General features: G+C 37.1%; 1 long non-coding RNA gene across 1 annotated transcript in view; it reads left to right on the top strand.

Annotated features, from left to right (window-relative positions):
- LOC113232224 overlaps positions 1-9,443 on the top strand; it is a 57,325-nt gene extending 47,882 nt beyond the window's left edge. The window contains exon 4 of the long non-coding RNA XR_003310601.1: positions 9,294-9,443. This is a non-coding gene — a long non-coding RNA (uncharacterized LOC113232224). The remainder of the gene's footprint in view (positions 1-9,293) is intronic.
- Positions 9,444-12,723: the final 3,280 nt, after the last annotated feature.

Genomic DNA, 12,723 nt, shown 5'->3' with positions numbered 1-12,723 from the left:
TACTCTTAAACGTACTTGATCCCTAGACACTTTTGATGTGTGTAGTTACAGTGTCACTCAGAGCTTTAAATTGCAAAGATCTGAGGGGCACTACCACTGAGCCCGTCACCCGGAGACATATGTTGACAAGTCCCTATCCCCATAGGTAAAGTGGCAGTACAGTGCAGTGGACGCAATCTTTCACAAGGAGCTCTACTAACAACGTATGTAGGTAAAACAATCTATGCCCATATAATAATAATTTAACAAAGTAATTTAACACCCGTTTGTTATTCTGTTGGTTTTTGTCCTAGGTTGAGTCAAGGAGGTTCTAGCAGCAGTAGAGCTCCTTGTACCTACCTTACCTATTTCTACCGCCAAGCAATGGTGTGAGCATTCCTGTTTCGAAGGGTAAGGATGCTGGTGAAATTAAAGGCAAATGGGACTTGTCAACTTATGTCTCAGGGTGTCAGGCGCATTGGCAGTACCTGTTGGTGTTCTAGCTCTCGTAGGATCGTTAACTGTTCGGTGGACTGTATTTGTTCAGGTTCTTGATCTGGATCGATGGGGTTCTTGCTCTTCTCGGGATCAGGATCGTAAATAAAACACTGACTACTAACCACTGTCACCACCTTTATTGCTCAACATGTTCCTACTTAAGTACTAAATTAACTCTCTCATCTAGTAGAGATGTCGGCGAGGAGGAGGTGTGCGGGGTGCAGGGAACGGCGAGGCGTCTCGGTTGGGGCGCGGAGTGTATGGCTCGGTGTCCGTAACAGTACCCTTCACATCTTTGTGATTTAAAACTCTGAGTGGTACTGCAACTGTTATGGACAGGCGTGTCACTTACCATCAAACGCACGACTTGTTCGTCCAGTCACTTAGTTATTATAACAAAAGGTAAACTTTCGGGGAGTTGAAAGATGTTAGCTTAACCCAATGTGTTTATATGCTCGAACACATTTTTAAAAGCAACAGAGCTCCGTGTGCATGTGTTCATCCAATGAAGTACTGTTGCTATACTTATATCTCTCGATGAGCTGCGTGCTGGAATTTCGGGAAATAAATTAATCAAGCAAGATTAATGCGCAGTTGAGCAATGATGCATAAGTTGAATAGATTATGTTGATCATTTATCAATTTGCGCCATAGTATTATTATTGCTCTTTAGTCCGTGCGCAAACGCAATGGATCGATAGCAGTAGCGAGTCGTGAAAATTTTCTTTAGTAAAGGTGGAGCTAAACTAAAAACACTTAACAAACTTATTAGCACTCAAGATACTAGTACACTATATTTCACTGGTTAATTATTCTCGCACAAAAGTTATAAATTTCTTTAAAATATTTATTATATTTGATGATACGTGCAAAATCTTTGGCAAGCCGGTGGGAATCGAGTTATATGGACGCCTCGTCACTGATAGATAGACAGTCTAATGTCATACGGCATTTTGCTTTGGGGTAATGCCGCCGATATCAATCGAATCTTTGTCCCGCAGAAACGTGCGGTTAGGGCAATTTACAATCTGGGCCCCGGAGTATCTTTGAGAGTTAAGTTTAAGGAAATTTATATCCTTACACTAGCGTCATAGTACATCCATGAAAATGTAATTAATGTTAAGAGGAAAAGTAATCTCTGTATGAAAAATAGTGACAGACATAACATTAATACGAGGAATAAAAATACTAAACTTACTGTTCTTGATAGTCGTCTTCACAAAGTGACAAATTCATTTTAGGGCCAAAGTATACGCTTGTATAATAAGATTCCGGTTGATATACAAAATTTGCCAGGTTTAAAACTATAGTGAAACAAAAACTTTATACTAAAGATTATTATACAACTTCTGCGTACTTGGATGACAAAGATCCGTAGTAGTAACCCGTTTAGCTCATGGCGGTAGTCTTGATCTCTGATGTTTGAAAGGAAAAAAAAATATTGTAAATGTTGAATGCGACCCCTGGAGTTTCTTGCTCATTCTTCACAGGGGAATCTGCCTTACAAATGAGCGGTAGAGTTTCACCAATGTGACGATTTCAAGTGTAATAATGCTTACTTATGAAATTAAGATTATTTTGAATTTTATTTCATTAGATATACGACTTTAGGTTGCACTTTTGGTATAGTAGTGTAGTGCTTTTTATGGATGAGTTCGTCAGGGGACATACTGCCTCCATATCTATTTCTACCGCCAAACAATAATGTGAGCTGAGAATGGCCAACGAAATTACAGACAACATGGAACTTGTCGATTTTTTGCTTCAGTGTGACATATGCAGTGACATTGCCTTCTAGATATCTGCGATCATTGACTTACAAATAAATGGACGACGGGTCTAATACAAAAACCACGAAAAAAATGTCCCAAGTCAACCTATTCGAAATTTAAATTGTTATGTCATCGCAGTATCGCGCTGTCCGTAGAACAAATGAAGACTAAAGCGGAGTGTCGCGCTCTATATACGATTTTAGCGCCTTACAAGTGCGGACACTTTTTAGCGCGGACCCGACGTCCATGTATTTGTAAGTCAATGTCTGCGATTTATAGTTTTGAGTGACGTTTTGCAAATTCTTATGGGTAGGCGTGTCGCTTACCACCAGGCGAACGGCTTGGATATTTATTATTCTATATTTAACAAAGTACTCTATAGTTGATAGTGGTTTCTATTGATGATATTTTAAGGTATCTAATGCACTTGTGTTGTTTATTTTAATAATCTTACGCGAATGGAGGGTGGGAAAATTAATTGCATGAGAAAACCGACTTCAAAAGTTCGTGGAATTACATCTATTTGGCAAGTTTTATTGAAATCGGTTACCGGAAAGTGCGCGAAACCGGATTCATCCCCTAGTTTGCCACCCTCAGAGGTGGAATATAAAAAAATCATCAAAATCCCGGTACACAAATGAGTTATCGCGTAACAAACACAGAAAAAACAAAAAAGAAAAATGTATGGAGAACCTCCTCGTTTTTTGAAGCCGGTTAAACAATATTCAACACCAGCGCAGCTACATTGCAAGATTTAACCTTCACTGAGTTTGCGTAGGGGCAAATTAGTTTACTTCCATTTGTATTAACATGGACCTCTGCAAAGTAACGCCTGAATCTATTAATTAATTGTATATGTTCGATTGCAAATACAATAATGTTTCTTGAATGGTGTTAGTAAAGCACTCTGTGGGCTGCATAATACCGTGGCTGTTCTCAGTCACGGCATATGCTGAGTGGTGCTCATTGAGTATCTTTAATTTTAATTTATAATAATAATAATAATGCCATTGCCGGGAAATACCGCCACTCCCATTTAAAAATTCAAAATTAATATTTTAGGCCTTGGAAGAGGCGAGAGTCTGAAATAGATAATAATAATAAAAACGCACACATTTAACATAGCCCCGCACTAGCCAAACCCTGTGTCGCGAGTGCCATAGACACACACATATGCAATCACAAATTACACCCAAACTCACGAGAGAAATAACTGTAGGCCGTACAAATATTTCTCTTGGCCCGGGAATCGAACCTGAGACCTCTGCGTGGCAGTCCGGCATGGTAACCGTTCGGCAGTTAAATGTTTTTATTTTGTAGGTACAATGTAAAATGGATGGCATTGAATAACAATTCTGAATTTGTCTGTTTTTTTGTATGTATGTTACTCGAGTAGTCCGGCCTTTGTGAAACGATTTTGATGATTCTTTATTTGTTGGAGAGAGGGTACGGCAGTAGTGGTCCCATTTAAATTTGAAGAAAATACTTCACCGGGTGACAAAGGGGATGAATGACTTTTGAGGTCGGTTTTTTAATACTTTGTACTCAGGCAATGTTTTTCCTATAGATAGCTAAGCCGTGTGTTACTCTAAACTACCTTTACGAATAACTTGATTAACAAACTCTGACATACACACACATAACACATACCACACGCTCACATCTCCACGTAATGGCGTATGTTAAAACAATCATTCTTATAGCAACGTCGTGAATCTTCTTGCAAGAGACGGGATGCATGCTGTTCGTAAAGTTGGAGCTCTATTGATGGCGTGTTTCATTTTTATATCATAATAGTAGATTTTATTATTTATTTCCAGTAGTTTCATGTATTCAGTTCCACTTGGAACTACTGCAACCTAAAAGTGACATGAGAACTAATGGGGACAAATTTAACGTTTTTTTTTAAACTTTACTCCCACGAATTCCAAACATAGTGCAACGCGGTCCATTTATAGGTGGATCTTTGTTTTTTTTTTTCACATAGGTATCGTCGGGGGTAGTGCAGTTACGCGTAACTAGCATTTGATTATGAGTTTCCATTTCGGTGATTTAATGGCCATATCAAATCCGTGTAAATGTCGTGGCAACCCAATTAGCGTGATTTACGAGAATCTATTGTTGTCAATCCGTAGACAACATTAATTAATGCTTACTGTCCAAAAATTAAAGTCGTAGCCATTGAAATAACTAACGTAATAACGTTAAATCGTTCTCCTGTGAAATCTTTTACCGATACTACATACGCGGATTTGCACTTCGACTAAAATGGTTTTTGCACTAAGCTGCCCCGGATCTGGTGTAGCGAAAAGCAAAGTAAGTTAAAGCATCGACTCTCTCGTATAATCGAAGCTATAAAATCGAGCACCGCAAAACTCGCCTGCTTGTCGGTTTACTATCGGATACATTTCTATTCAATTTAGTTCCACCTTTGTTCAGTCGAAAGATCGGAACATTCTATTCTTCTGTGTCGTTGATATACCACCCATTTGCACGAAGCACTTTGCTTCCTTCTTCCTAATGCTTCTGATGCTGCAAATAAGCAAATGGAATACGCTACCGTCTACATATTAAGGACTCGTCAAGGGTAAGTACTGCCACCTTACCTATTTCTGCCACCAAGCAGTAATGTGAGAATCACTGCGTTCCGGCTTAGAAGGCTAAGTGCTGGTGAAGTTACAGGCACATGGGACTTGTTAACTTATATCTCAGTGTCAATTAGATTTTTGCGATTTAAAGCTCTCTTTCCATCAGGCGCACGACTTGTTCGTTCGGTCCCTTGATATTATAAAAAAAAAACGAAAATATAGTTTCATTTTCAATATGTAGCGATCGCGAAATCTGTAAGTTAATTTTTCACGTTCTTTGACAGCGAATCGCTCCGCTAATGTAACCGCTGGTACTAACGCCACACGATGTTAATTGCGAACGCGTCGTGCGCTCGTTGCGCAAGAGTGTCGTGAGTAGACGCCACGCCCGTTTGTATCGCGTTCGCGTTCCTAGCCGACTCGTCTTGCCAAGACGACGGGTAGTGCTTGTTTTATAATGTACAGTCTAGACCGCGCTGGCGTTAGCACTTTAGATTTCAATTTAGTTCTATTTGTCTAAGGAAATTAGACTAAGTCATAATTTTAATTAATGAATATATAAGTACACTATTACTAATTAAGTTTGTTGAATTTCGTGATGTTCAATTATTTTTTGTGAAATTACTTCACTAGTTTCTTATAATTATTAATACAAGATACAAGCGTCATAACAACGAGTCAACTAAGCCACGGAACTAACCAGCAAACTTTACAAATTTTTGTATATTGTGCTGGTTGCAGATCTTTTGGTTTTTAACGACTTTTTTGCCGTAACGTCATCTGTAAGAAATCTGATGAGGCGAATAAAGTTTCATAATTGACATTGTCTTTTAACTCTTGGTCGAGTATTACTTGTTTGACAGTAATTGTTTCGGACGGATGTCGAGAGTCGAAATGTCATTTAATTTGTTTGAAAACTATTCTGCCAAATCATTACAGTGACGACTGCGCTCCGATTGGCCAGCCCGAATTCGAAACAATTTTTTTTTTTTTAATTTATTTCCAATCAACTACTTAGGTATATTACAATCACAATTTTACAACATTTAAAAACCACTAATTGACGGGTGTCGCCAATTGCTTCACTTCAAATTGACCAGTTCTACTTGAGCTTTGCTATAATGGACGAAAATGTTGAAAAATTACAAATTTAATATCCAATTGCCGACGAAATGTGATTCCGTTTGTTTTGTAATTAGATGTTTTGCTGTTTTTCCCACACCAACGAACAGAACAGCACGGCATTGTTAGAGATATTATCTTTATTACAATAAATACAGAATATACGGAGACGTACACACGGGTCAGTTGTTGGCGCTGCACTATTTCAGCTTTCTAATTTGTGATGAAGTAGGAAATTAACTTTTCCCTTATTTGTTCGAAATAATAGCAGTAACCTTCCCTACAACTCCCGCCCGCGCAGTAATGTGAGCATTTACTGCTCTGCATTTCATTTTTGAAGGATAAGGGTGAAATAACGGGCACATGATACCTTTCAACTTACGTCTCAGGATAACGGGCGCAGTGGTAGTGCCTCAAATCTTTGTGATTTAAACATCTCAAGTGGCGCTGCAATTGTTGAGTGTTATGACCCATCACTTTGTATTTTAAAAAACGTGCTCTCGGAGAGAGAGAAAGTACTCTGCCTCTTTTTCTTTCTTGCGATCTTCTCTTCTAAATTGCTTAAAGTGTATACACGTATCGTTGCTTTTAAATAATAGTGGCCCAATCCAAAATTGATCCTTTTTTTATTTGTTACTGAGATTTTTCAAAAAATGCTAATTTTTATTGCGGTCGAGTTCTAAGGTTTTTAAAACCTATAATAATAACAAATTTTATTTATTTCCATATTCTTTTTCAATTACAATTACAAGTTATATAGCGATTTCAGAAATACAGTTACTTACAGAAAGTGGAACAGGAAGTAGCAAATGACAACAATGACTCTTGAACTAGGTAAAACCTGTATCTCAGGAGACAGAGGCTCATTGGATGGGTTCCTAATATATATATATAATATAGCAAAACATTTGAAGGGTGGAAAACAAAAATTAACTGAGAGATAAAACAATAATTTGCCAATATTTAACAACATTGGTATGGTCTACGATTCGTCAACTATGAGCGATAGACGCTTCACAGCTTTTTTAAGCCATCTCCTGGTGAAATAGATGCTTTTGAGATAGGCCACTATTCTGGTAAGCCATCGATATGTATTAATTATATTTTATTTTTACGTTTATTCAATGTCACATACCATGATATTGAATATTTTTTTGTAGAATTACTAGTTAGTAATAATTGTTAATACAAAGATTGAACACTTACAACATTTTGGAAACCTAAGCTACAAGTAAGCAATTTTACTTAGTTTAGGTATCACCCCGATTAACTTGCACTACTAACCTTAATTAAAGTTTTGTAAACATACAATAATTTCACTGTTTGCGCGTATATCGCACTGCTATTACAATAGTGTTGTAACTCAAAATATGTGAAATTTAATATTATGTCATTACTGAACGCAAACTTTTATTCTCTACACGTCAAAAAGACCGTCGTTAGAATATTGTAAGAAATAATCAAAATATATCCACTTAACTCAAAATGAGACACACTTTATGTGAGCTAGTTCTGGCCAAAATGATCCTAATTCAAAAATATGAATATAATAAACTATAACATACATAAATTTTAATGATTTTTTGCGGGAAGTGAGTAATTCGTTTTTCATCGATTCTGAGGGTCGTATTCTAGAACTTTACTCAATGCTCAAGTTAGGATTTGAGTATGGTTTAAAGCACTTGATATCATACTTAAGTCCCTGCCATTAGGGTCGTATTTCCAGTGCTTGTGTTGCCCGTGCAATCCTGACTTGAGCATTGAATAGAGTTCTAGAATACGACTCTGAGAAAGTCCACTTTTTGAGTTAATACACTATTGTATTAACAGTGTTATATGTAAATAAAAGGTTATTTAATAAGATTCATGCATTTAGGTTAAATTTTTATACCGAATAAATTTATCTTTTATCTATTTCGACCCGGCTGGATTCGAACCAGAGCGTCTTGTAGCAAACCGTTCCAGACGCTATGCCAACTAAGCCATGGAACGAACCAGAGGACTTTACGAATTTTCTTATGTGCTTATTGCAGATCTTTATTTTGGTTTTTAACGACTTTTTTGCTGTAGCGCCACTTGTGAAAAATCACACAACAAAAAAATTTAATATCATCTGATGATCTTATGGGCACTGCCACTGCGCCCGTTACCCTGAGACACAAGTTGACAAGTCTCATGTGCCTGTAATTTCACCAGCACCCTTACCCTTTCGAAATGGCAATAATAGGTAAGGTGGCAGTACTTCCCCGGACGAACTCTTTCACAAGAAGCTCCACTACTAACCAATACATCGTGATATTGAAATAAACTATAATATGTATAATTATAGAGCATAGAAGAGAAGATCGAAGGAAAGAAAGAGAGGCAGAGATCTTTCTCTCTCTCCGAGACCATATTTTTTTAAATACCAGGTGAGTCGTGCACCTTGTGGTACCTAACTGACACGCCTATCCATGCCAATTGCAGCGATACTGAAGAGCTTGAACGAGAGAGACTGAGAAATCTATGAAAAAAAAATCATCGGTAGTTTTTTTTTTATTATTATTATTATTATTTTTTTATTGTGACTCGGCAATATGACTGCACCGCGCCTGATGGAAAGTGCGAATACAGTCCAGAGATGAGAGTAACGGATGGAAAACACAAATATCTTCACTCCGTCACTATCATTTTGCCGGTCTGGCCAAATGCTTCTTCACACTACGTTTGAAGGACCCGATGTTATAGAGGGGAGGGAATACATGCGCCGGGAGGTGGTTCCACAATTTGATGGTTCGGCATAAAAACGAATTGCCAAACTTTTTAGTACGGGACGGTATTGAACTGGCCGTCCAACTGTGGCGACGCAGTCCGGCACGGGTGGTCCGCTGATGGAAAGGAGAGGAAGGGATAATAATGATAAGGGGGTTTGTGCCATCTACCACGATCCTGTGCTAATCTCACCGATCTACTGCCCGCAACTTTGACAATGTCGTCCACCCATTTCGCTACAGGACGTATCACGTTTTTACATATATCCATTTCTTGGTCACCATTCGGTTATCGCCTTACTCAACCTGTGTTCACCACGTTTCTAAACTAACCTCGTTATCCGCTCTCCTATGTCTTGGATGTCCCGTCTACGGATTTCGGGACTCGATCTATAAGTCTGATGTCGAGCGTGACTCGCTCGATGGCCCTTTGTGCGTCTCTCATTCTGTACACAGTCTTCTGTGTAAGCGTCCACATCTCATTATTTAGTTAATTACTGTTAAAGTGACGAAGGATTTTTTTCTTAGTGTCCGATCAATGTATTAATAATTATCGTTTATTTATTTTTTATAATTTGTTACAGGCATGCGGGCCCCCTGTACAGTTAGAACCGGTTGATTTGAGTCTTAAACGGCGGCCTCCAACCCCAAGACGTCGTCGACTTGGTAAGTGACTTTTAAATTGTTATTTTATCGTATTTTAAGTTATTCAGATTCCTTTTAAACTGCCTACTTAATTCCCAAGGTCCCCCAAAAAAAAAACAAAAAGTTATAAATCAAAACAGAATAAGACGCTAAAAAATTACCGTAAGTACCTACTAACGTCTGAGAAAAACGTTATGCTATTGGTTTCCGGGGAAATCAGAGAGCACAGAAAAAGAACGCCATAGATTATAAAAAAGTATGTACTGTATACTTATGTGTCGGAACCATCGAGTATATAACCAGAAATAGAAACGGGCCATCTATCCCTGGCAGCTCATTATGCAAATGGTTCTTATATCACTTTTAAATATCAACTCTCGTTTGCGCTGAAATCACAAATTAAAAAGCTGAAATAGTACAGCGCCAACAACTGACCTGTGTGTACGTGTCCGTATATTCCAAAAGTATTCTGTATTTATTGTAATAAAGATAATATTTCTGACTATGGGGGGCTGTTCCATTTGGTGGTGGTGTGGGAAAAACAGCAAAACATCGAATTACAAAACAAACGGAATCACATTTTATCGGTAATTAAATTATGTAATTTTTCAACTTTCGTCCATTATAGCAAAGCTCAAGTTAAACTCGTCGTTTTGAAGTGAAACAATTGACGAAACCCGTTAATTATTTCGAATTCCGGCTGGCCAATCGGAGCGAAGTTGTCACCGTAATGATATGGCAGAATAGTTCTCAAACAAATTAAATGACATTTCGTCTCTATTTCTGGTTATATACTCGATGATCGGAACGAAGTGCGTGCTTTAACCAAATTATTGGATACATGGAAACTGCACTACAAAAATGTTAGTTATCAGTAGATCTACAAAAAAAGTTACCAACATGATATACCTGGCTTTTATATTAAAGCCACAATAATGGGTTTTAGTCATAAAAATAAATTGAGAATTATAATATCTTTACGCGTATGTAATAAGTATAATAAAAAATTGTGGACAAAAACTTTTTTTTAACAAAAACACGGGGTCAGAAGCTGAAAGCCGGATTTACATTTGTCTGACGTGTCGTATCGTGACGCGTTGGAACGATATCAGTTTCATACATATCGTATGGTTAGATTATATTAGGTCCATAATATATTAGGTTCAAGTTATAGAAAGAAGCGAATTTTTGTCCATTCCGTTCTGCCGCCATATAAATTGAGTCTAGTGTGTTGCAATCTGACGTGACCGCTTGTGTTGTGTGTAAGAAAACGATACCGTTCTAATGCACCACGACACCACACGTCAGACAAATGTAAATCCGGCTTAAGAGTATCTGGTGTGGATCTCAGTATAGCTGTTGCTTTACGCGCGATCAGCTTTTGAGCTTTTAAGAAATTTGTGTGACATCAGAGCCTAATAGACGACACATGCAAGGCGAACACTTTCTGGCAACACGTTAGACTAACGTCTTACACAGAGATGAGCGAGTGCCGTGGTTTTAATCGGGTTAATGCCTAATGCCCGAAATCGAGAACAATAACTATTTACAATTAAATATTTCGCACTCCTATTACAATAGTGTTGTAACTCAAAATATGTAAAATTTAATATTATATCGCGCTGTTAATACAATAGTGTATTTTAGCTGTTTTTTACAATATTCTAACGACGGTTTTTTTGACGTGTAGAGAATCAAATTTTACGTTTTACGTACAATGGTACAATTTTGATTTTCACATATTTTGAGTTATAACACTATTGTAATTGCAGTGCGATATCATTACTGAACGTAAAATTTGATTCTCTACACGTCAAAAAAACCATCGTTAGAATATTGTAAGAAACAATCAAAAGATATCTACTTAACTTAAAGTGAGACACACTTTATGTGAGCTAGTTGTGGCCAAAATAATCCGTATTCAAAAACATGAAATTGTTTTTTCCATTTTATTTTTAAATATATTTGAGAAATCGTTTAAGTCTATAATAAACTATAACATATGAATTTTAATGATTGTTTTTTTGCGGGTAGCGCCATCTATGAGAAATGTATGCAAGTTTTTGTCACCCAGGTAGATACCTTTACAGCTACCAGCCCTGGCTAGAGATGTCGCAGTTAACTTTAATTAAATTTATGTAAATAATTATAACAAAAAAAATTATTATAACAAACTAGTGGAGTAATTTCACAAAAAATTATTGAATATCAATTCAATAAAAATTTGATTGATTCAACGCTCACTGTTATGCCAAAGACATTTGAGGTTGTATCGACTTTTAAGGTTAATAAGTATAACGTTTAATTTATACTGAATATTGCACCTAAACAGAATTCGTATAAGGTTGAATTTGTTGAAACACGGAAAGCAAGTATAACCACAATCATTAGTAATCTTAAGGTCACATATACGCGGACGCTCTCCCGGATTCAAACCGATCGCATTAATATTGCATGCAGTGATCGTTGAATGTCGATCAATATTGCATCATTTATGAAAGTTAATGGCTGTATAGTAAATGCCTTTGTTAAATTAATGAAACGAGAATAGATTGGAATACACATGTAGAGTACATAATACCTCCCTCTGAAATCATTATATTCTTCTTTTTATGAAGTCCATAACTGTTGCAGTGCCATTTAAATTTTTCTTTTTTTCGAAAAATATTTTGAACGAAAAGTCATATTACAAAATTGAAGACTACGTGCTAGATAAAGATGTATGGAAAGACGACACGGCCCCAAAATCCACACAAATTTGATTCAAAGTGTATTCCATAGCATTTAAGTTTATTTGAAAAGAGCAATCCCTAGAGTTTCTTGCTCGTTCTTCTCAGGGAAGTCGGCGTAATGAACGAGCAGTAGCTTAAGAGGGAGCAGAGGAAAAATTCCTAATCTTCGATTTGATTTTAGAGGGGTATATCCACTTTAAAGTTAAAAATAGAATATTGTATGAGTAACTACACGATATATTCAATCATAGACATTAATCAGAAACATAAAACAATAAAGCTTCCTCGATAGATAAAAATCACGAAATGACCTCTTATTTTTATTTATTATTTATTGGATTGTCCTGAATTAACGGCTTGCATTGGTCTGTGTGCCTGTCCAAAACGCACGAGGCATATGCACTCCTTGTGTACGACCTTAGCCCGTTCGAATTACGCAAAACACTCTGTTTTGCAAAGAATAGTGCGCACTTATGAGGATAGATTTAGAGACGTGGACATCTTCCATTTAAACCGCACTCAATTTCTAAACATATTGAAGGATCACCCCCAGTTTAGAAGGCAATAATTATCAAACAAACAGAGCACAGACACACACACACACACACACACACACACACACACACACACACACACA

The sequence above is a fragment of the Hyposmocoma kahamanoa genome, unplaced genomic scaffold, assembly GCF_003589595.1.
Source record: "Hyposmocoma kahamanoa isolate Upper Pololo Valley unplaced genomic scaffold, ASM358959v1 67, whole genome shotgun sequence".
NCBI lineage: Eukaryota > Metazoa > Arthropoda > Insecta > Lepidoptera > Cosmopterigidae > Hyposmocoma > Hyposmocoma kahamanoa.
The sequence above is the reverse complement of the archived record's forward strand: the minus strand, read 5'-3'. Positions and strand labels throughout refer to the sequence as shown.